The sequence below is a fragment of the Notothenia rossii genome (genome assembly GCF_949606895.1).
Source record: "Notothenia rossii genome assembly, chromosome: 1".
Classification (NCBI taxonomy): Eukaryota; Metazoa; Chordata; class Actinopteri; order Perciformes; family Nototheniidae; genus Notothenia; species Notothenia rossii.
Window position 1 is genome coordinate 71864806 of NC_136912.1, and position 23220 is coordinate 71888025.

Here is a 23220-nt window from a genome sequence, read left to right on the forward strand (position 1 = left end):
GGACCATTTTTGGACCAGAGTATGCATATCTTTTTTTTTCTACAGGTGAGTGTATTTTCGTTAAGTATCGTTTCATTTAAAAATGATTTGAGTCATGAATAACAGTTAAAAAACCTCGGACTTAAATTACAATGCAACTTCATTGCAACATTTCAGTAAAATGTTTAGATATGTTATGCTAGTAGCAGCTAATTTAGCCCCACACCATTAGCCTGAAGCAAAGATGAAGAGTAGGCTACACTCAGTGCATCAAAAATAGAAATTGCCTCAAGTGATGTTAGTTGAATGCTAATTCATCAGATTGCAGCTCCCTGTGGAGTCACAAAAGGCTTTACTTAATTTCAAACTATTTTTGTACATATGCAGTAGTACTCTCAAACACCTGTCAACAGAGCGGTGGCGGCCCCCTGAGCAAATCGCAAGTCACATTCCAAGGTTTGTAGGTCAGTCTTAGTGTTTGCACAAATTCCTTTCAAAGCTCTCTAGTGTTTTAAATGGAACACTCTAAACACATCAGGCTTTGGTTCGATTGATATTTGTGTAACAGGACTGGGCAGATAAAGAGGAAAGTGGTAGTGCAGCAATCACGACAGAGGCAGTGTTCAAATCCAAAAAAAGGCTTTATTGCTATCAAACTCAAAAATACCTTCCAAAGAACAAAGGCTAACGTAGCGGGGCCGCTAACCGACTTACCAGCTTACCAAAACGTTTTCTTACACTGGGAGCCTCCATGTGCCACACACAACTGACCAACTCTGTGGGTGTTTCTCAATCGCGAGTATGCTTGCTTGGTAGCACATGTCTGCGTGCCGACAATCTTGCTTCAGAAGTGAGGCAAGAATACTTCCTGGCATTCGGAAAACAAAGAGTGGAACAGGCTAGCAAGTGTGCAGGTTTGCGTCAAATGAGAGGCCCCGCCTTACATTTTCCGCAACAGATTTGGGGAAATTGGTCCGTGCTCAAAGCATTGTGGGGATTTTAAGACCGCGGAGTCTACACATGTGCAGCCTCGAAATTTCTCCGAACCAAGTACGCCGGGCTCGGTAGAATTCCAAGTATGCTGGAGATTGGAACAGTACTTTGGCGGCACTCAATGACGTATGCTTGAAATAGTGGCTCTGGAGCAGCTTTACTCGAGATTGAGAAACACCCCCTGAGTGCTTTGACTGCCTTGAGGGAGTGATTAGCACCAGGTATTAATTGGGAGAGGGTGGAGCCACCTGTTGGGAATGTAGGTGCCTCCCACTACCCTGCCTCTCAGCCCTTTACATTTGGTTAAGTCTTAAATTAAGTGTTATGGTTTTAAATCTTAAGTAAATCAAGTGTCAGAGCCCTCACGTCCTAATCAACCTTCAGTATGTTTTGAAACATTATTTACTGACCACACATCTCACACATACTTTATTTCAACACACATACCTCTAACACTTGTTGTCCAACCTTACACATGTGTAGAGCCGCCACTCTTTATTTATCTAATATATCATATTCCAATTACTTGTATATAGACTCTCCTTGCACTATTTCTATTCTATTGTATTTGTATTTACTTGCACTATTGTATCTGTTGTATTGTGTTGCACTGCAGGAGGAGCCTGTGACCTAATATTTGCATTGACATATCTGCACTGTAGCTATGTACAAATGACAATAAAAGCCTTGAATCTTGAATCCTGAACCTACAAGCTCCCTTGCTCCTGTACCAAAACATAAATGGGCTGATGTCAAAAGGTGTTTGTTTCTTCGGTGCAAACATAACATAATAAATCCTTTCGCTTAATAGTTCTCACTCTTAGCTTGGTTTGCATTTTCCCCCTTGGTCTGGATTCCAGTTTTAAAGATTACATGTTTGCAAATGGGCAGCAAATTAACCAGAAGGCCAATGATCATAATTAAGGATAACTATCACACATTATATCATTTTATATCCCAACTGTCCACACAACCGGTTCCAGGCTTTGATGATCCAACATGTCAATGCAGCCAAAATAATAATTGGCACAATAATTGCAATGTGTTTCCCCGCACAGTCTGAATAATAAGAGTGTGCAGTTCAAAGTCTCCACAGCATGCTACTGAAAGTAAAATAAGAACGGGGATAAAGATACCTGTTACGTGCTAGGCAGGCTGTACTTGTGTAGTGTTCCTTCCCTCCTGTGTTTTCTCTCTTCTCCCTGTCTTCTGCACAGCTAATCAGCAGCTGATCGGTATCTGCCTGTGCACCTGAGTCTGACGGCTGATTGGATCCTCTCACCCTCTAAGTCTGGGGTACCCTGTACATTTCTCATCACGTAGGTAACTAATGTTAGTGGATTGTTGCCACCCCTGTATTCTGTTTTGTCCAGGTCTGAGTAGTTTAGTTATGGCGCATTTACACTGCAGGCCTCGCTCGGCCTCGCTCGGTTTGGTTAGGCCTTATTAGGCCCGGCTCACTTTAATGCTGCGCTCACATTACAGTTTAGGAACTGGGGTAGTATCTATAGTAACGCAGTGTAGGCGGAGCCGTGACGTCATCTTCAATGAGCTCCCCAGAAAAAGAACACAGCCGTTAGCTCTTAGCACGTCAGAGCTCACAGCTAGTGATGGCAAAATGAAGCTTTGAATGAAGCGTCGAACCACTTGGACAATTGTGTCGGAAATAGGTTCATTTCTCGAAGCTTCAGTTACAGCGACCTCTCCTGGCGAAGTGCAAGGCTGCAGTGGGTTTAACGTATCTTTGCCTTGAAAAATATTCGATACACACACACACACACACACACACACACACACACACACACACACACACACTAAGACTGAATATCATGTTCTATTTGCAATTAAAGATTGATAATAGTGTGTATTGGGTTATTGAGAAGAGACTCGAGAGTGCTTGACATTTTTTTGGGCGGGGAGGGCCTTTTATCAGTTATTAAAGTATTAAAATTAAAAGTTGAACTTTTCCGAGCTTTGAACCAGCTGCGCGGAGGTTATCGCCGCATCCTAGTCGCCGGCTCTATCCACTGGGCTATCAATTCCTTAGACCATTGAAGTGTTTTTTATATTACTCATTGTCTTTTTGTTCACAACTTCTCCACATTTTGAAGTGTTTCACGAGCCAGAACGACCTATTTTTCTTCCTGGCTTGCTCTATAATGATCCAATTAAAATACAATGCCAACAACAACTCAACAGCAACAATGCAAACTACGACAACAACCCACACATTGCGCATTGTTTAGAGTGGTTATAAAGTGTTGAAGCGCTCAAATGTGAAACTGTTTCAACCTGTCACCTGTCAGAATCGAGACGAGGCAGTGCATTGAATCACCTGATTGGACGGCGAACCAGTGAGTTGATTCATTCAGGAAATGAAGCAGTTGCTGGTTCGGACGTCACATGTCACGTGATTTGAAGCAGTTGCTGCTTCGGACGTCACATGTCACGTGATTTGAAGCAAGCTTCGAAGCACTGCTTCTATGGAATAGGAAGTCCAGGGTTGAAGCTCCGTTCGAAACTTCAGTGTCAAACTGCCATCACTACTCACAGCTCTTCATATCTGTTCAGAAACTAGACAAAAGTTAAACGAGTACAAACCACATACTGTCTGTGTCATGGCGAATACAGTCGCTGGTTCATTTATGTCTGTAGTCCGTTGTTGTGAGTGTGGACGGTCGGAGCATATATAACGTTAGCTTAGCCAAGCTCCATTTAGAAAACATGCATTTTAAAAGGTTTTTCGCCTGCCGTCTGTCTGCAGACTTGTCAAAGCCTTAATTCATGGTTTTTACTAACCAGTATCAGTATTTTGTTACTTCGGCATCATTTTGAAACGTGTATTACAATTAAATCACTGTAAAATATGTTCATCTTGTTGTAGTTGTAGCCCCCTTGACAGCGATTCTCTCTCTAGTTTAGCAAACTCAGCCCGACTCAGCCCTGTTTGTTGGCCTCGATAGAACCACGATTTAGTCGGGTCAGAGAAAAGGTGAAAAAGTAGCCCCGGGCCGGAACTAGGCCAAGTGGAAGCGCAACCAAAAACAGGCCCCGCACGGCTCGGCACGCTTAAAGCGAGCTCCGCGCTGTAGTGTGAATGCGCCATTAATGAGGGTTTTTGTTTTGGTTTCAAAGGATAGATGTAGAGATAGGCCTGGTTTTGTTATGCTTGTTTCTTTTGTTTGGCACAATCTCCTTTGACTCCTCCTCCTCCTCCCACGAAGAGTATTTCTGTTCAATTTATGTTCAGTTAGGACTTAAGAAATAAACCTTTTGTCAACCTTTACGCTGACTCCCTCATAATTATTGGTTGTTGTGTGTTATTGTCTCCAGGTCCCCTAGACCTTAGCGGGGACGTAACAATACCCAATACTGAAATGGAGCGTATTCTCACCAATTCTGTATTAACTTATTTTGTTGTTGATGCCTTTAAGCTGTGAAAGAGTCCTTCGGCAATTTTTTGTTCTCATTCCAGTGGTGTTGAATATTTTATTCGCACAGAAGAAGAGCTGTCTTTTCCGGTTTTTCTGTTATCTTCTGCCATGCTCAATGTTCCAGCATCACACTTAGCCCTCTATACCTACAGCAGCGGAGGGCCACACAGACAGCAGAATCAGACTGTGTGTGGTTTGACAACATCTGACTTTAGGGTTGCGTCTTACTCAACAAAGGAGGTTATGCTTTTGGCTCATTTTGTCTGTTTGTCTGCAAGTAGGATTACGGAAAGACTATAGACCCAATTGTTCCGAAACTTGGTGGAAGGTTGAAGCATGGACCGTGGAATAACCTATTTCTGTAGCAGATACAACACGTTTGGCATATGCGAATGAAGTGTCATTTAGGTTAACATTGTGAAATAGCGCCTTGGTGCTGCATTTTTGTGGTTTCGGAATACTCAAAAAGCTGGGAGAGAATTGATGTCAACGCCCCCTTAAATTTGAACAACTTAAACAGTGTTGTTAACGCTCTGAGCGATGAAACACTAACCATTGTCTTTGTAGCATGCATGTTGTTTCCAATGTACTACTTTAATCTCTTGAACACACACAAACAGAATGGGGACCTTCCAAGGAGCACATGAATACATTCTTGGCAGAGTGCCATTATAGTTATCTTAAAGCATTCTATTTGAGATTAGCTGTATGATGTGTAATGTGACAATGTCTACACTGCCATAAACTTGGCCTCAAAACAGCTACAAGTGCATCCTTTGTTAGGTGAGTCTGAAAATTACCCTTGGTCTTCACCGTGACTCAATATATTATAGGTGAAACACTGCCTTGACTCACAAAGTGCATGTTTTGTATGGAGTGACCTATCTCTAAGGGGTGTGCATGGTGTGTTAATAGACAAATATATCACAGAGGTCACCTTAAAAGACTCTTTAATCCTATCATCCTACAGGCAGCTGTCCAAAAAGCTGATGCAGGAGAACACTCTCTGTTCCCTGTTGCTCGCTTGCTCTCTTTTCACTCTCTTTGTCTCTTTGGTTTTGTGTCTCTCCATCCTCAAACAACAGACTCCCTTCCTTCTCTGCATTATCAAATACCTCTAAAACCCGATATTGACTCACATCCTCTGTTATTTGTTCACCCACTTTAAATGATATGTCTGTAAACATTGGTTGTTTTCAAGCAGGTCTGTGCCAGTCTTATAATCACATTATCACCCAAACAAAGCCCTCCACTAAGCCTTTGTAATATACTGCCTAGAAGAGATCAGATAAATGCCATTTTCACTTACAAGTGCATTATGTCACACATCCCACCTAATACAATCACCTCTTTTCATCAAACAATGTTAGAGAATGCTTCTCCTTTAGGCAGAAAAAAAAAGAAACAAAATGTTGGGTGATTCAACAAGAAATAATTTCATTTCAAACAGGAGACAAGCACCCGCGCTGCAGTGTATCCACTCGAATATGATTTTGCACAACGTGGGCCACCAATAACCCGGGGCTGTTTGGAGCCTCTGTATAAAATGAAATCTCTGTTTGTTCCTGTGATGTCCTCTCAATGGAATTGTGAGGAGAGTGCAAATGATGGGGGAATAGATTTTCCCACACATGAATGTAATGAGGACTTTGGTCTCTCGACAGGCAAATGCCAGGAATAATATCTTTCAGAGGCAGGATGTGGCACCCTACAGCAGCCTTTTACCAATTACCCATGAAGATTTTAGCTTTTAACTGACTGTTTTGTTTTTTAATGTTTTCATAACCTCCTTTTCAGAATTAGAAAACTTTGCCAGATATGCTCTCGCAGCACCAAGGTAATCATAACGGTAAGTTAAAATTAAAAACAGTATGAGCTGTCAGAAGCATTTTTTCTGCTTTTGGAAACATCCGTTAACAGGCCCTCAAGGTTTAGAAATGGCTCTCTGGCGAAATAAACATTCAGCTTGTGGCCTCCTTGCAAAATCGCCTCTGTCTGTGACGCACTATTTGTCCTGCATAAAAAATGGCTGAAACATTTGCAGAGGAAATGTATAGTATACCCCTTCTTAGAACAGAAAGGAAGCAGATATTTGCAATTTATCTCTCAAATGACACCAATGTCAAGGACCTGTGTGTTTCTGCAGGAAATGAATATCTGTTTCAAAGTGTTTTATGTTCTGTCAGAACGGTCAAAAAAAGGAGGGTTTTAAACAAATGGCCGTTTCGAGTGAGGCACAGCCAACATCAAACACTACAACATTTTTAAGCCCACTGCCCGTCATAATGACAGGCTAAATTCTGTAATCACCAATGAATATAAAATACTTTATCTGCACAATTTCTTAACAAGTCCACTGTGATGACTCATGTCATCTGTAATCTCTTGTCGTTACAATGGCAGAGAAAGAGAGTTTAGTTTCCCTGTATCTTTTCTTCCTTAGGGCATTTATATTTGAAAAAAAAAATGATTGGATATGGAATGATTTTAAAATATTTTTTTAATTTTAAGGTTTTGTAATTGTATGTTGTGCCTCTATATGTCTACATGCTTTAATGTTGAAAAAGTCTATATTTCTTCTCATACTGCCTGCGCTGCAATACCTCTTTTCACCCTCTGTCTGAAACCAGAGTCCAGTCTGCTCTGATTGGTTAGCTGGCCGGCTCTGTTGTGATTGATCAATCCCATAGAGATGTACCACCCCTTAGCCTATCACGAACAATGTGTTGTAGCACCAGCCAATAGATAAACGAGTGTTACGTGGTGATGACACTATGTCGCGGCATTAACAAAAAGGAGTTTTAGGCAGGGAAGGAGTGTGTGAGAAACTGTCTCTGGTATTAACATTGGGATTTAAGCCTTTGCAGACCATTTACATGCACTAAAACAATTGAACACACTACAGGGAGAGGAAAACCCCATAAAGCATGATAGGGCCTCGACCAAGAACATGCTATTTGCTCGTTGAACTGGTATGACCCAAAAATAGAGATAACCTCAGTCAATAAATTCAATCAAGAAACCAAATTGAAAATGGAGAAAAGTGGAGTACGTGTTGGAAGACAACCACTCAAGCAAAAAGGATAACATGCTCATACTGTAACATTCTCATATATTGAAATGTACTTTCCTAAGGCATAATGTTAAAAGTCAACAAAACGATGAGTGAGTCAAAGGCATTTTTCATTACGAGCACTACTGGTGGTTACATTAAGGTACGATGTACACAGTGTGGGCCTGGCACGTCCTGCGGCTATTTGGAACCTCTGTGTGGAATCACATCTCTCTTTGTATTTCCACTTTTCCTGTACCATTACATGCATTGAAAAAACATCCATATTGGAGTTGACATATTGTAAATGTGCAAATGTGTCATTTTGGTGAAATCCATCATTTAAAAGAAGCCATGGTGGGTGATATTATTGACGTTATTCAAGAAATGATGTGATGGAGTCGCAGACTTTGAGAGCTTAATTAAATTAAATGGCCAGTCTTGCCACTTTGAGTTAATATCTCAATTGATTTTGACAAAGAGAACAAGCTCACTTATTTGCCTTTCCCACCAATCTGTGATTTTTTAGATGAATAGATTATCTGTCTTCACAAGATTTGGGAGCACTTCTTCCAGGCAGCACTTCCTGTAACTTTGTGCGGCTGCCAGAATCCCATCTTCCCTGCAGAGTTATAGGTCTAGCTACTAAATGCAGTGTTGGATACTGAATATCCCCCTTTCTTTTGGAGCATACAGTAAGCTTGATGAGATGTGGGAACCCCCGAGCCTAATCTTTTTTTCGAGCATTTCAGCAGCCGTTTTCATTTGAGAGCGGGACAAAGCAGAGCATTCATTCCCCAAACATCTGTTCTCTTTTGGGATGACGGAGCCGTATCGGTCACCTACCTGAGCCTCGTGTGTGTAGTTGTATGTATGTGTGTTTTTGCAATGTGTGTTCATATCCAGTACTGGAACACTCGCCAAAGCAGATCCTCTTAGTTGGCACTGCATGTATGCAAATTGAAATGAGTCTCTTTTTGTGACACCTCACACTTTGAACACATTTAAAGGGAGAAAAGAGATGGAGTGTAGGCACACGCTTTGCAGGGGGTGGAGGGGGCTTGATTAAAACATTTCATTATAATTTATCCAACAGTATCCGCTTTGTAATTGTTCTGCTAGCCAACCCTGAAATCATCCTCAAAGTAGGGAAACAGGAACTGATAAACTTTACATCTTCCCCCCCGTGCTGACTAATGAGGTTTTTGGCCCTAATTAACCCAGTTATCTTCTCCTCCAACAACTGTCAACAATACCTCTCAAACTGGCGCCAGCGGTAAAACACAGCCTTTGTGAAATTATAATATATGACTGCCAGTTGCACTCATCCGGCTGTCTTAAAAACAAATACAAAGGATGAGCTCCCGTCGTGTCCTCGGAAAAAAAACGCATCAAAGCAAAAACATGTTGCATTGTAAAGTGCAGCTACAAACAATCACGAACACACACGTACAGATCTACAAATGGGCTTATAAAAGCGTCAGACATTAAAACTCAAAGTATGAAAACTCAAAGTGATAGCAGATATATGTTGCTTTGCTTTTTTGTTTTGCTCAAACGTTTGTGAAGGTGTTTTTCTGTGAACTACTGGATTAACTGTTTAACCTCCTAGATATGTTGTAGCTCTAAGTTAGGGATTGAATGGTTTGAAAAAAAACGCAACATAAGGAAATAACATTTAAAAAAATAAATAAAATGTAAGCACCGTAAAGTCTGACTTAAATTATCTTGATTTGCATTTTAGCTTCAATATTATTCATCTCTTATAATCCATTTTGTATGTAAATTAGTTTAGTGGTGCCACAAAACAAAGAAAAAATGTATTTACTTTGGTTATTTACATGGGCTGCTGTTATAATGATGCAGAATAATTTATGGAGATTGTATATTTAGAGATATTATTAATAAGAAGAGCACACAAAACGAAACAGGCTAATTTTTTTGGGTCTGTGAACCCCAGTGCTGCATATTTAATAATGAATTATTATTGAAGAATGTATTAAATTAGTTTTTTTCATCTGACCTAATCCAACGCAAAGTATAAAAATGTATTGTAGTGTTTTCAATTTCTTTGCCACAAACTGTGCTTCCACATTCCTAAAGAGACTGTCCTCCAAGAAACACAACGTTTTCAACAAGTGCCCCAAAATGACATTTCTCTACCAAAGCCTAGTCCTTAAGAACACTGTATTTTTTGTTCCTAACAAAAGCTTTTTCTATGCATTTTGAACTTTTTTCTACAACCGAGCAGAGTTTTAGGTCACTGAAAACTGACATTTGTAAAACACTAGGGTCGATACTTTTGAGAAACTTCACTTTCAATCTTTTCGTGTAGACAAGGAAGGACATTTTAAAGTGATAATTTGTGCTAAAAAGGACATGGCCAATATGGTGATGTTACTAAGCTTGTTAATAGGATGTGTTTATGTTTAAAACCTAGATTTAGAGTCATTTTTCAAGTATATATTTTTTAACAAAGGCCCCAGAATGTTCTACATTTCCCCTAATACAATATCCTAATGACACAGACCCCAAACCCGTTTTTAAATGTTATCTGTGTGTGTGTGTCCTAACCTGTACACTGGCCATGACAGCAATTCAATTGTGTTTTTGCATGTTTATGGACATGATTTCTTTTTTTTTCGTGGACAAGATTTTTTTTAAAGAATAAATGGGGACAAAACTTGTTTTAAAAAATACCCCTCTAAGTGGACTATGCCTGTAACCATTTAGCAGCTGTAAATATATAGGACAGGAACAAAGGAGAGAGTAGGGTAACATTGCTATACAGTGTCAAAGTCTGCGGAGCGAGAAGTTGACACTTTGGAGTTATTTTAACCCTTGATATACTACTATCTATCCCCAAACCTAACCAATACGTTTTTGTGTCTTAACCAAAAACCCATGGTCACATTGTAAATCAGAATTTTTTTTAGATTGATTTGTAACAGTCAAGGCAACTGATAAAAAAACATTTCATTAACAGAATACAAAATCCACCATTACGTTATTACGGATTACATCTTGTGTTATTGGCTATTCATCAGTAGCTATACATTCCTTTTTGTTTGCAATAGAATAATAAACTCCAAACACAAACATAACAGACATCCAAATAGACGAATTTGGGACCTGGGAGAAGCAGAAATATGCAAAAAAAATTACCGCCAACATCAATCACAGTTATGGAGCATATGAAAATCCATTGTATCTACTGTAACCTTGTTATACAGCAGGAGTCTCAAAGAACAAGCAGCTTTCTGTAGCTGGCTTCTGAAACATGCCATCCATTCATGTTAATAAGCAATTCTCAAAAAATGAGTAAACGTCATGAAATATCAAGCTGTTTGAACACTGATTGAACAAGAATAAGCAAAGCTGCCTGTTAGTCAGTTTGCTGGGGTTTGGTTGTTACTGCTAGACAGAAATCCAAATGGTCTAAAATTGCTGTGTTCTAATATTCAATCGAAGCAGTTGATCAACATTTAAACCAGGTAGCAGTTAGACCTGGCCAGTGTGTCCCACAAATACACCAGTGATTTGTTATAGTGTGTCATTCTTTTCTAGGATCAGAAATGTACCTAACATCAGAAACAACTTTTGTAAGATCCCATTCAATTTTTCAACCAATATTCAAAAAGAAAGCATCTTATTACAAATGGGAAAGGCAGTCTTTTTGGGGTTTTTTATTTGGCAAACAACCCATATAACGTAAGGTTTAAGAACATGTCTCAATAGAAGGAGAGGAAAATGTTGCAAATAGTTTAGAATGCTGTTAGCCTTAGCTAAAGGCTCACAACTGTGGCTACTGTAGCTTGATGTTTACATGTATTTAGCTAGCTTGAGCCTTAAAAGGACAGAATGTGAAAACAGAAGGGTAATTTTTATATAACTTAAACATGTTAACATCAGGTCTTAAAGTATATGTGAAGCTATTGTATATGCATGTACTTGTTTAGGGTGACCAACTGTTTGTTTTTTCACCAAAACAGGCATTTATCCTATTTGTGATCCAAACCAAATAAAGTGATACCACTATCTGTTGTTGGAATCTTTTAGGAAATAGTTTGACGATTATAAGGATACATTTGTGAATAGCAACTACATTTGACCTGAATTTGTGACATTACATTTTAATCTTGTCCCTTGACTGCAGGGATGAGAACATTTATTCCATCTATTTGTTTGCCTTTTTCAGAAAACTGCTTACTCAAGCGTCAAGGAGCATAAGGAATAAATCACATCTGAAATCCCATTTTATCCGTCAACCAATATTTACAAAAAAAAAAAAAAGCGTTGCTCATAAAGATGGAGAAACTACCCAGAAGACATCTCCAAGGCCCAGCATGGAAACAGATCAGGCCAACAAATCCGTTCTCTCACAGAAGCAAGATTGTATTTTGGCTGGAGGAAGCATTAACCTGAGGAAAAACCAAAGCAAATGGACATTTTTTAATACGGCGACAATTAATTATGGAAGACGGCTAGCAATGAAGCCAGCCACCTCACACTCTGCAATATACATTTCCTATCATCACGCAAATAGGAAAAAAATTATGCTAAATATAATAACAAAAAGCTAACTCCCATATGTCCATGCTCCCGCGAATCAATTCTATACAAACCTTGATATTTGATTGTCAATATAACTAGGCAAGCACAGACAGAATGTGTGTGTGTGTGTGTGTGTGTGTGTGTGTGTGTGTGTGTGTGTGTGTGTGTGTGTGTGTGTGTGTGTGTGTGTGTGTGTGTGTGTGTGTGTGTGTGTGTGTGTGTGTGTGTGTGTGTGTGTGTGTGTGTGTGTGTGTGTGTGTGTTAATCTTTTCCTTGATGACTGTGGCAGCAATAGGAGATTAATTATACGGGCGGAGTCAATCAATTACTCAGCTGGCGGTCCATATGTGTGTACGGCTTTTAACACGTTGAAATTAAGTATGCAATTTCCAATCGTCAAGGGTGTTGTCGCAAATCATTTGAAGCTATTGTACATTTTCAAGCTGAAAGCAAACAGGGGAAAAGTCACCTTAATAATTGCTACCCAGACTGTAAAACTTCTGGCTTGCACGTGTTTTATATGGGCTGCATATCACCGAGTGAGCAAACAGAGACTAAGGCTTCTATAAATCTCAGTAAAACACAAATAGATCTATTCGGCTGGTGGCCTTTCACACACAGGGACAAAGGTTGCAATGCATTCCTTTTGCACTTTTCTCTCTGGATTTTTTTTTTAGCTTCTGTCTTCTACTGGAACATTGGCCAAATAAAGCATGATTCTGGTCTATTCTTACTTCACTTCCTTTAGGAGATGTAGAAAGCATGCAATCTGTTAAGGCTGTTATTTTCACGTCATCTTGTCTCACATGTGTACGTTGAAAATACACCCTTCAACATTTCCTTTGTAAGGCAGCTTTAAACTTCTCCCCCCTTTCTTTGGTGTTCGGTCAGTTTTAACTGCTCCAAAAACCATTAATCATCACTAACTTGTATTTAACACCCGTTTAAGCTATACACACTGTCTTAGACTGCTGGTTTACATAGATGCTGTCACTGCAGTGAATAAGCAAAAAATAGGCACTGAAAATGAATCCCAAAATTAACATGGTTGTCGATTTGTTGGTGTGAACTATCTGATGGATGAATATAATCTAGGCTGGCTTACCCATTCAATTCAGTTTCATTTTTGACCAGGAAAAACACAGGTATTAAAAAGATGAAGGGCTGATCAGCAATTGTATAAATATTATGTTCAAATGCCTACAGTGGAGTCATAACTCCTTGAGGCAATCAAATCTAAAACACAATATTTGTGATTGATGACAGTAGTAAATTGGTCAGATTTGACCCAAACATGACAGGAGTGTTTAAGATTTGTTTTGTGGAGATAACATGACATAACGAGGGAGAAATTTGACGTACATTTACGTACTGTACCGATTCATTTTAGTCAAGCTTTTAGTTTGTCCTTGGTTATGATAGTTGAATCGCTGATGCTAGCCTGTTTTAGTGAAAAGAAGTACCAACTTCCAACATAATTAAATTGAGAACATTTTTTGTGCCTCACTGCAAATTTGCCGCAAGAGAAAGGAAGTGTCTCTCTGTGCCTTTACAGCATTATGTTCACTCTACATTCAATTACCAGTGACCTCGGAGAGAAGTTTAGTTCAATGCAACAGTCCGACTTAATCTGACATCTTTTACTTTAACACCCTTGTCAGACTCAAACCGCGCAATGATAAAAAATGTCGGTCCACTTTTACAGACATTCTCCCTTTTTTGCCTTTTTCTCATCTTGTCTTCTCAACCCACTTTTTTCCATCGGCTCAGATTAAAGTCAAACTGGTCTGTTTGCTTATTATCATAAACTAATGGGATGTGGAGATTGAGCAGATCCTGGCAAGACTTGACCCCAAAATACCACCAAAACCTGCTTAGTCAGTCATTTCTTCTTTTCATGCCAAGTTCTTTACTTTCTACCCCTTATCTTCTTATTTCAGACTTTTTACCTGTCTTTACCTCCCACTTCCTTCCTTGCAAAGATAGGTTATGATCGCATGTATTTCAATGGCATTTCACGCAGAAAAGGCCCTCTTCATTACATCAAACACTGATTAGCTTTCTTACATCCCACCCACCCCTTACCGAAAGCAATAGAGAACCATTAACTCCAAAGAGTATTTCCATTCCCTTCTGATGTGTTTACAGTGGCTGTGGGTGGGGGGTGGCAGATTTCCTTTCGTTTTCCCTCCTCTCCCATTCTCTCCCCAGCCATCACACCTACGGATGATGCCTCATCCAGTGATATCAGGCACCCAACACTTAACAGTAAGAACAAGGAGCCCTGTCAGGCGTGTAATTCCTCCTGTTGGCATTAGTCTAGAAGCCTATAGATGGCTCTCTGCTCAGTCACAGTTGCCGTGTTAAAGTGTTTTTCAAGCGCAATTTGACTCCTTTTCAAGTATGTGCTCATCAGAGACATCTGTTTTTTATCAGCGACAAGCAAATCCACAAGCAACCTGAAAGGAAAGCACACACGAAAAAACCTCAAGCCTGAAATGGACATGCTAACAATGGGAAAATTGAGAAATGTGTTAAGTGGGTGAGTTCTTCCTTTTTTGTGGGACAGGAGAGCAATTCAAGGAGAGAAATCTCTCTTTTCATAGGAGGAGACAGTGTGCCTTTCAGGCCTAGACACGGTCGGGTTCACCAGTCTCCCAGGATAGATGAGGACAGCACTGAACAGTGGCCCTGTTGTGGCCATATCAAAACTCTAAGAATCTGGCACTTCTGCCTAACACTGGCAAGTGGCAATGTGAATAACCACGGTGATTCACATATGTTTTCCCCCATAAAGCTTTGCTACAAGACCACCTTCTTGCAACTGGAGTGGGTTTCTCCCTGGCTCAATATAAAGTTATGTTTAAATAACACCTATGCCAGCCTGCCCTTGGGCCAATATGATTGCATTTAAAATGTTATTTGTTTTCTTCCAGGGCATTTGGCAGATAATCAGAGCATCCACCGACAGTCCCACAAGGCTGCCCTGACTCATGTGCCCTATTCCAGGGTTACTGCTTGAGGCTGAAATGTATAATTATGAAATCACTGAGACTTTGTATTTGAGTGAGCAAGCGAGCTGGGTTTTGTGTGCCTCCCTGGTGCTTGGCAAACGGTGCTGCGTGCACACATCAGTGTTAGAGATATGATCCTACAGGCAAGGATGCCAATACACCCTAAGGAATACAGATTAGATATGTTTGTTGGGAATGATTGTCTGATTGTGCTCATGTATGTACTGACAAAGCATGAAAAGCAATATGGTGTATGCTTTTCCTGAAAGCAGCTGGAGATAGTTTGTTTATATGCATGAGTCATTGTCATGCATGAGTGTGTGTGTGTGTGTGTGTGTGTGTGTGTGTGTGTGTGTGTGTGTGTGTGTGTGTGTGTGTGTGTGTGTGTGTGTGTGTGTGTGTGTGTGTGTGTGTGTGTGTGTGTGTGTGTGTGTGTGTGTGTGTGTGTGTGTGTGTGTGTGTGTGGGAGTTTGTATTTGTATTATGGTCAAGCCTCAGAAAGCAACACATGTACAACAGCACAGCAGATGTGTGTCCAGGTCGAGCACACTGCTGTTGTGTTATTTTCCAGAAAAGAAACAAAACACGTTTGCAGAAAATATCCACAGGTAGGTGATGTATATGTTTTATGTTTTCTATGTTATATTCATACATCCAAATTCGATACAATAAAATGCATGATGTCAACAACTCACCGCGGTTTGGAACAGCAGGTTAAGTTGAACTCAGTATTTCCCATTCTCTTGCTGAATCTCGGTGGATCTCAACTGCCGATATTGTAAACTCATGTCACAGTTTATGAGGATTCAACAGCAACTCCGCGGAGAGAGGCAAAAAACAGCACTCCAAAAAACACTAGTACACACTCAGGGATCCGAGCAGAGGGAACAGTGATCGGTGCTGAAGGCTGCTCCGGAGCAATCCGTGCAACGGCGAGAAACTTTGACTTTCGGTTGGTGGGTGAAAAGTCGTCTTATCCCAGTGTAATTCAGTTCCTGGAAGCAGAGGCTTTGACCTTTCTGGGGGATAATGACTTTACAAAATGAAATCATCCAGCAGGAGATGTAGTCAAGAGGAGAGACGAGGAGAGAGAGGAGGAGGAGGAGGAAGAGGAGGAGAGAGACTCAATGAGCGCAAAGGGGCTGTCGGTTACAGGACTAAAAAGACGCGTCTGCGCATTTGTTTCAGCCACACACCGGCAGGGTCCAGCCTCGGACATATGCGACGGAACGCAGCTAGCAGGACGCAGAAAGACACCCCATGAAGACTGTTATATATCCCGTTATGAATTCACCCCCAGCGGCGTTTTTCTCCCAAACTTGTCCCGCCTACTGCGCATCGCTGTGTGGAGGAGCGCAGGAGCTATGGAAGCTGGAGGTACGCGCCCCAGCAGCTCAGCATGGACCCCTGAGCTCTCTGTGTTCCCCCTCTCTCACTCAGTCACATGTTTAAGACACAAGTAACCCTCTGTACTAGCCGCCAAAGGAGTATAGACTAACGTGGGCGACGTGGGGAAAATTCTAACAAGTTAACAATCTCTCCTTTTCACTTTAAATTAAAAGCAGGGGTGCGCACTAAGCGAAATGGCACTCTTATCATTAACTGTATGCCCCAGTACAGTTCTTGTCGTAGTTATTTATAAAAGGAGCAATGGGAGTTATTGAATATCCTCATTACTGCTCTGCTGGTCCAGTTAAAAAAAGCGTCCTCCAGAGAGGATAACAACATTTAAGTCCTGATCTGTGAGAGCTGTCACATTAGACAGAGAGGAGCGAAGGTGCTGAGCATAATGCTTAATCCTCTTTTGGTTTTGTCTTGTGGAGCATGCCTATGCATGAGCCATGAGTCATTAAGTGGCACTACAAATGCAGCTCTGCTAAAAGCCCCATGCAGCAGACAGGTTACTAAGTGAACGAATACGCTGACATTTTCATAATGACTATGGCAGCACACATTATAGTGCTGTTAAACTGTATGCTAATGCTACTTGGATCAATTCATATTTCCGAACTTGTGCAAGAGAAGAGTTTGAACTCAAAACAGACACATTTCTTAGATTTTTGCTTTTAAAATTTACATTTTATTTCAGTTTATTTGTTTTACTGTGTGTTAATCAAATGCAATCACCTTTTGGCTTTTTCGGAAACACTGATCAACATTTACCAAATTTTTCTGACATTTTGTTCGACAACTTATCAATGAGAGTTAGTAATTGACAGATTAATAACCATACAAATAATTGATGTTCAATCCATTATTCTGAGATTTTATAGAACAATTTATCAGTTAATGAAAAAATAAGAAACTTTTGTTGAATCCCCCCTTATAGCCTATACGTTTTATAATTGTTTCATATGCAGATATCACAGTATCTAGCACACTGTGAAATATGACCATGATTTCACAATATTTAGCTGTAATATTTTACAATAAATTACTGTTTTACCACTTTACAGTCTTGACCTGTAATGTTCACAATATAATACTGTCATTTTGAATTTCACAGTGAAATCAATACAGGCACAGTTAATGACTTTGAATGTACAGGATACATGATTACCAGGATTTCACAACATGCTACTGTATTATTTCACAGTAAAATACTGTATTCAGACCATCCTCTTTGATAACACAACAATTTAAGGGATTTTCTTGCTTTTATCGCTCTTGCTGGCTTTAAATACTAATTTCTTTCTTTGGTGCAGGTTTTACTTAAATTGAAAGGGGCACCGCTGCATGTACCTTAAAGTGGACCTATCATGCTATATTTGAATAATATAGTGTAGAACCATACCAATATAAGGCATATTTATACTTTTTATTTTTCAAAATACCAAACAGATCATGCATTTTAGCCATTCCTCATTTCACTCAATTTAACAATGTCTCTGCGTGGGCTGATTCTGTGAGAACAGCACCATCTACAGGCCTGGCATATGTACTACAGCGTCTCCAGCGCTTTCGAACGGCAATGTCCGTGGCGGTCTCCTCCTGATTGGTGGAGTTGGCCCAATAGCCGTAGCGCCACTTCTGTGACGTCATAGAAGTGTTCAAATCTGGATCAGTCTGTATAGGATCCGTAGCAGCCCCTTTTTAAGAGATTTGGGTATGGAGGAAAATAGAGAGGGTTGTGTTTTCTGACACTTGGTGAGTTCCCTGGAACACCAGGGACACATATTCATGTATAAAAGACGTACAAAAGTGCATTTTGTATGATAGGTCACCTTTAAAATAAACGATGCAACATATAAATCTATATGTAAAATTGAAATTGTTGTCTTTGGCTTATTGTTTTCAGGTGCTTCTTGGGCATTAATCCTGAGACGGGCTCGAAAGCCAAAAAGACGCATGGCAATTCAAACCCCCATGTCAGCACATTTTTCAGAAAAATTGTTGACTTCGAGTGGATGTCTGTGTAGACATGTGTTAAGTGCTCCCCTCCTTGTTTTCTGCCCCTGGCTCCGCCTCTGCCCAGGTGTTCCAAATTCCACTCAGCCGTGTATATATAAAGAGAAGCTGGAGGAGAAGGATGTCTCGCCTATCCTAACGCCGGGAGACACTCTCCTTAGAATACCTCTTTGCCATTTTGAGCTGTAGGCCATATTTTTGCAGATGTGTTTATGTTTAGCCTGGAGGACCTGGTAGTCCAGTTTTCGCGGCTCGGGTTCCCTCCTTCTTGTTCCTTTTGGCCAGTCCTCCAGACCTCTTTTTGTTTCCCGTTTCGCTTGTGTGAGCAAACGGCTGATTATCAATAAATGCTCGTTACCAAGTACCGATTATTGCGTGTTGTAGTGCAGAGAGATAGGGAGTCGGAGGCGGTGCAATGAAGGTGCAAAGTTGTCTTTATTCAAGAGCTACAAAGGACATGTTGTCGGGTCGCAGCCCGGGACGACAAGAGAAAGAGAAAAGCAGGAGGACACATTATATACCCCGGAGGTACTGTAGGCATTAGTGTCCGTGCAGAACAATACCCCCAGCCTGTAGTTCCTAGATTGAGTTCTGTAATACTGTGGTCACCACAGTGTATTCTTTCATGTTGCGGGTCTCAACACGAGCCATTACATTACATGTTACTTGTTAGACGCTTTTATCCAATGCGACTTACATACTCAATACTGTGGGCAATCCCCACAGGAGCAATTTTGGGTGAAGTGTCTTGACCAGGGACACAATGAGATGCTGACTGCAGTGGGGTTTGAACCTGTGACCATCTGAAACCCAGACCAAGGCTCTATCCACCACGCCACCCTACCGAGCCACTACCGCGGAGTAGAGGGGCCGTAACAACATGTTCAAGACACTATGAAATGTACTTTGCACTTCAATGGGGTAATACAAAGTTAAAATAGCATTTTCTTTGTTTTTCTTTGTTGATTGAGCTGATTGAATTGTGTAGTTATGGTAAAATCCCAGTTAACTAGTCAAATGTACAATATATTATCTTATTATTTACATTTGTATATTTACAGTAAATTACTGGCTACTGTGTTGCATTACGTCTACAGTAATAGTGTGAACATACAGGTAATTACTGTAATGTATGTACAGCAAGGTACCAAAATACCACAGCTCTGTACTGCTATATCACAGTAATTCCATGGGCATGGCAACTGTAAAGTCACAGTATTTAGTTGTACTTTTATTCTAATTTACTATAACATATCTACAGTAATTTACTTTGAAATATTTACGGTCAATTACTGTGAAATCCATGCAACTAGCCAGTAATTTACTGTAATTTTACAGCCAAACATTTTACAGTGCATGTGTGCAGGAAGACCAAGTGCAAAGTGTTTGCAGGGAACACCTGTCCAATGTACCAAATTATGAAATTCAAATGCTATTTTGTTGTGATTAGTGTTCTCATGTGGACACATGCAGGCTTGTTATAAATACTGGAACTGTTGAGACATGTATCTAATGTGAAGGATTGGGGTGCTGTATCAGTACACAGTGGGTGGTTTCCATAGCCCATTTGTTAATTCTATATTCTTCCGGGGCTACATAAAAGACACTATATCTACCCAGAAACAGCATGAATTAATCTGTGGAAGCAATCAGGTCGTGGAATTCTACAGGCACAGCAGCCTCAGTGTGGTACTAATTAACCCAGTTCCCCGTGCATTTCAGCGTCCGTTTAGTATGCTGTGCTGTCCTGAAGCTGTCCGTGGTTCTGAAGTTGATTTATGATGCGTCCCAGCAGAGATTTGTGCCAGATTTGGTGTGACAAAGACTCCGTTCTATATTCCTAACTGTCAATTCTGATCAAGATGTTGGCGCCAAAAAGAGACAACTTGTTGAGAAAGTGTCATTAATTTAACCGTTTCCTTAAGTGTATTCATCCATCCGCGTGCAGCTTTAGAGAAACAACAGCGCTGTTCCCATCCCATTCCATTTATCATTCTTGTTAAAGCTTTCCAGTTCTGCGATTGTTGTTGTCGGTGATAATCTTGTGGACAGGGGTGCTGTCCGTGATGCTGAATAACCATCAACAAGCTGTTTGGAACATCTGGGGTCATCAAGGTTTAACTTTTCGATTAAAAACTGTTCAAATGGAGCTTTGGATGAGTGATTTTAAGTGTTTATCCATGCCTTATCAAGAGTGCTCTCCTTACATAACAGCAAACAAAACATGATAATTACCAACCACTTAATATGAATGTGTTTTGTTTGACGATAAACTCCCCCGTCAACACTTTAACAACGGAAATACCTTTATCTCTTCACATTTCCTTTTCTTCTTGGCCATGACCCGCTAAGAACTGTAATTCCATTAATGTAACCATTAACCATTAATGACAGCCATTAGCATATTAATGAGCGATGTTCATGAAACGGATCTCCATCATGTCTGGTGCAACTGGAGCAACCCAGTGGATTTGCCGCTGCAGCGCCTGTGATGAGCTAGGCTGTGTAACTAATTCACACCTTAAGCACAGACTCATTAGGGGACTTGAGAGTTCTACAGAGAGCATCACATTTATTTTAGCCCTGTGACTTGTCTGGACGGGTGCAGAACATGTTTTACCAACAGGAAGGCTGTTATGTGAAACATTTAGACTTTCTTCGTTTCCTTAATCCGGCAAAGAAGAGTTCACATCAATGTCAAAGATGAGTAATGTCTGATTCAGACAGATAACCTTTCAGTGTTCGAGGCAGTTTGGTTTTGCTTGTTTGTTTTTACATTTCTGACAATATTTATGCACACAACGGGATTTGCATTTTCTCCCCATTGTGTTCTTCATCTTGGGGGATCTTATAACGTTGCAGGATGCCTGACAGTCAGGCTCCATCGGATTCTTAAGGCAATTCCTCCCCAGTCACACACAAGCTGAACCCCTCTATAATTTGACCTTAGCCGTCTCCAATACCCCGCCGGCTGCAATGGAGGACAGTTGATTCAGATAGCTCCATTCCGCTGGGCCTGTGAAATGCATTTAGGTCTGTTCAACTAAAGGCCCATTCATTTTGGCTCCATTTCACCGTCTATCATTTCCCCAAGAATACCATCAGACCGGCAGTTATGTATTCTATATTTAAAGCAGCCAGGATTATTTGGTGCAGGGGATGAATATACCTCATACTTCATACAGATTACCTCAAGCTATCTTGTGTTACCTTCCATCTATTGCCGCACTACAGATTCAGTATTAGAATATAAGCCGGCGCCTGCGGTATCATACCCTGTTTGTTATGCTGTATGCTTATCACAGCTTACCCAGGACAAAAGGTTCACCAACAGAAGGAACTTTTAAAAAGCTCAGAGGCAAAATGTTACTTTTAATTTTTTGTCTGATCACAGAGCACATTCTGCTACAACACCTCTTGACTTTTTGAAAAGTTGAGCAGCAATCACCATTATTCATAAAAATCTCAAGAAGAAACCCATTGACACGGCTTCTTACTGGGCGCTGAATAAGACTTAATGGTGTTCAGGGTTAATGTTTTAATCTACTGGTGCTGCTCATATCATAACCAGTTCCTAAATCACCCTACTGTTGTTCCTAAATCACCCTACTGTTGTACTCATAATACCATTAAGAATAACATCACTTTGCGTAATGGTGAATACGAGGCTTCGTGATGACCCTGATGAGAGAAGGAATTAAGTTGATACCACAGGCAGTGTTATAAAAGGTGAGATAACCTTGTTTTGGGCTGAAAGCAGCAACGGTAATACTGCGATAGTCATCAGTGATTTCATTCAAGATATGTATCATGGTATGACAGCTTCAGTGCTTAACAGTGTGTCTGCTAATTCAGTGGGATTTCAGGATTGATAAAGCAACTGTGGGGGGGGATGAGGAAGGTAAGCTGCTTTGTTTACACTTGAGTAAACACGGATCACATTTGCAATATCAGTGCTATTCTTCACTTATGATGCCATACAACGCCAAGCTTAGAGGGCTTTAGTAAAGTTTTAACTGGAAATGCAAATGTTCGTTCTGCGGTTGGAGAAGTAACAAAAATAAGTTGTTTGCACAAATACCTTGACAAACTGAAAGAAAAATGATTTAACAGTTAAAGTACCCTTAGGTGATGCACTGAACTTTTAACCATCTCTGTTAAGCTGTTCAATGGCCAAAAAACAGCAATGTAATACACATGTGACGAAGAATTCCCACTGCAAACGCTCCCTCGTTGCTGCTGCAATGTATTATTTTTCAAATGTCTAGTTGAAAACTTACAAAAATGTAAAAAATAATTGTGATCTGTAGCCCAGTGTCTATGCTTCTTTGTTGTTACACATTTCAAAACGGCAGATATTATCAGTCAGTCCTCTTCCAGGAAAATAAATGGGTTATTGAGAGGCGAGATATGGATAGACCTGTGTTCATTTCTACCTTGAGTATGTGTGGTGTAGGGAGGAAGCCTATCATTGAAACCCACTGAACAGGTTGGAGATTTATCAGAAATGATATAGTGAATGAGAAGGCTTCTCCATTACCCATCCATCACAGATGATGTATTGCAAATAAACTACTAGGCAGCAAGAAGCTCTTGCTGAGGGGCTGACCTCCTTGATGAAAGCAAAAACTCCCCCATGGCCATCCCTGTATACACTGCCTCCTCTTTTTAATACAACAGCAGAGCTTGTCTTTGTACGAGGGAACTCATATCAACACTACTTGTTGGGGGGTGCTGTGTGTGCACTGACCGAAAACAAGAAAAACACACAATTTGTCTCCAGACA

General features: G+C 40.5%; 1 protein-coding gene across 3 annotated transcripts in view; it reads right to left on the reverse strand.

The window, feature by feature from the left end:
* Nucleotides 1–16325, reverse strand: part of LOC307022916 (BMP/retinoic acid-inducible neural-specific protein 3-like) — a 67588-nt gene extending 51263 nt beyond the window's left edge. The window contains exons 1-2 of one of the 3 annotated variants that reach the window (XM_079655849.1): nt 15722–16325; nt 11780–11879 (exon numbers count right to left, since the gene is read on the reverse strand). The gene's annotated coding sequence lies outside the window, so the exon portion shown is untranslated. Of the gene's footprint in view, nt 1–2108; nt 2249–11779; nt 11880–15721 lie in introns of those variants that run through there. The other 2 variants (XM_079655848.1, XM_079655850.1) reach the window with 2 other exon arrangements.
* Between the last annotated feature and the right edge of the window lie 6895 nt (nt 16326–23220).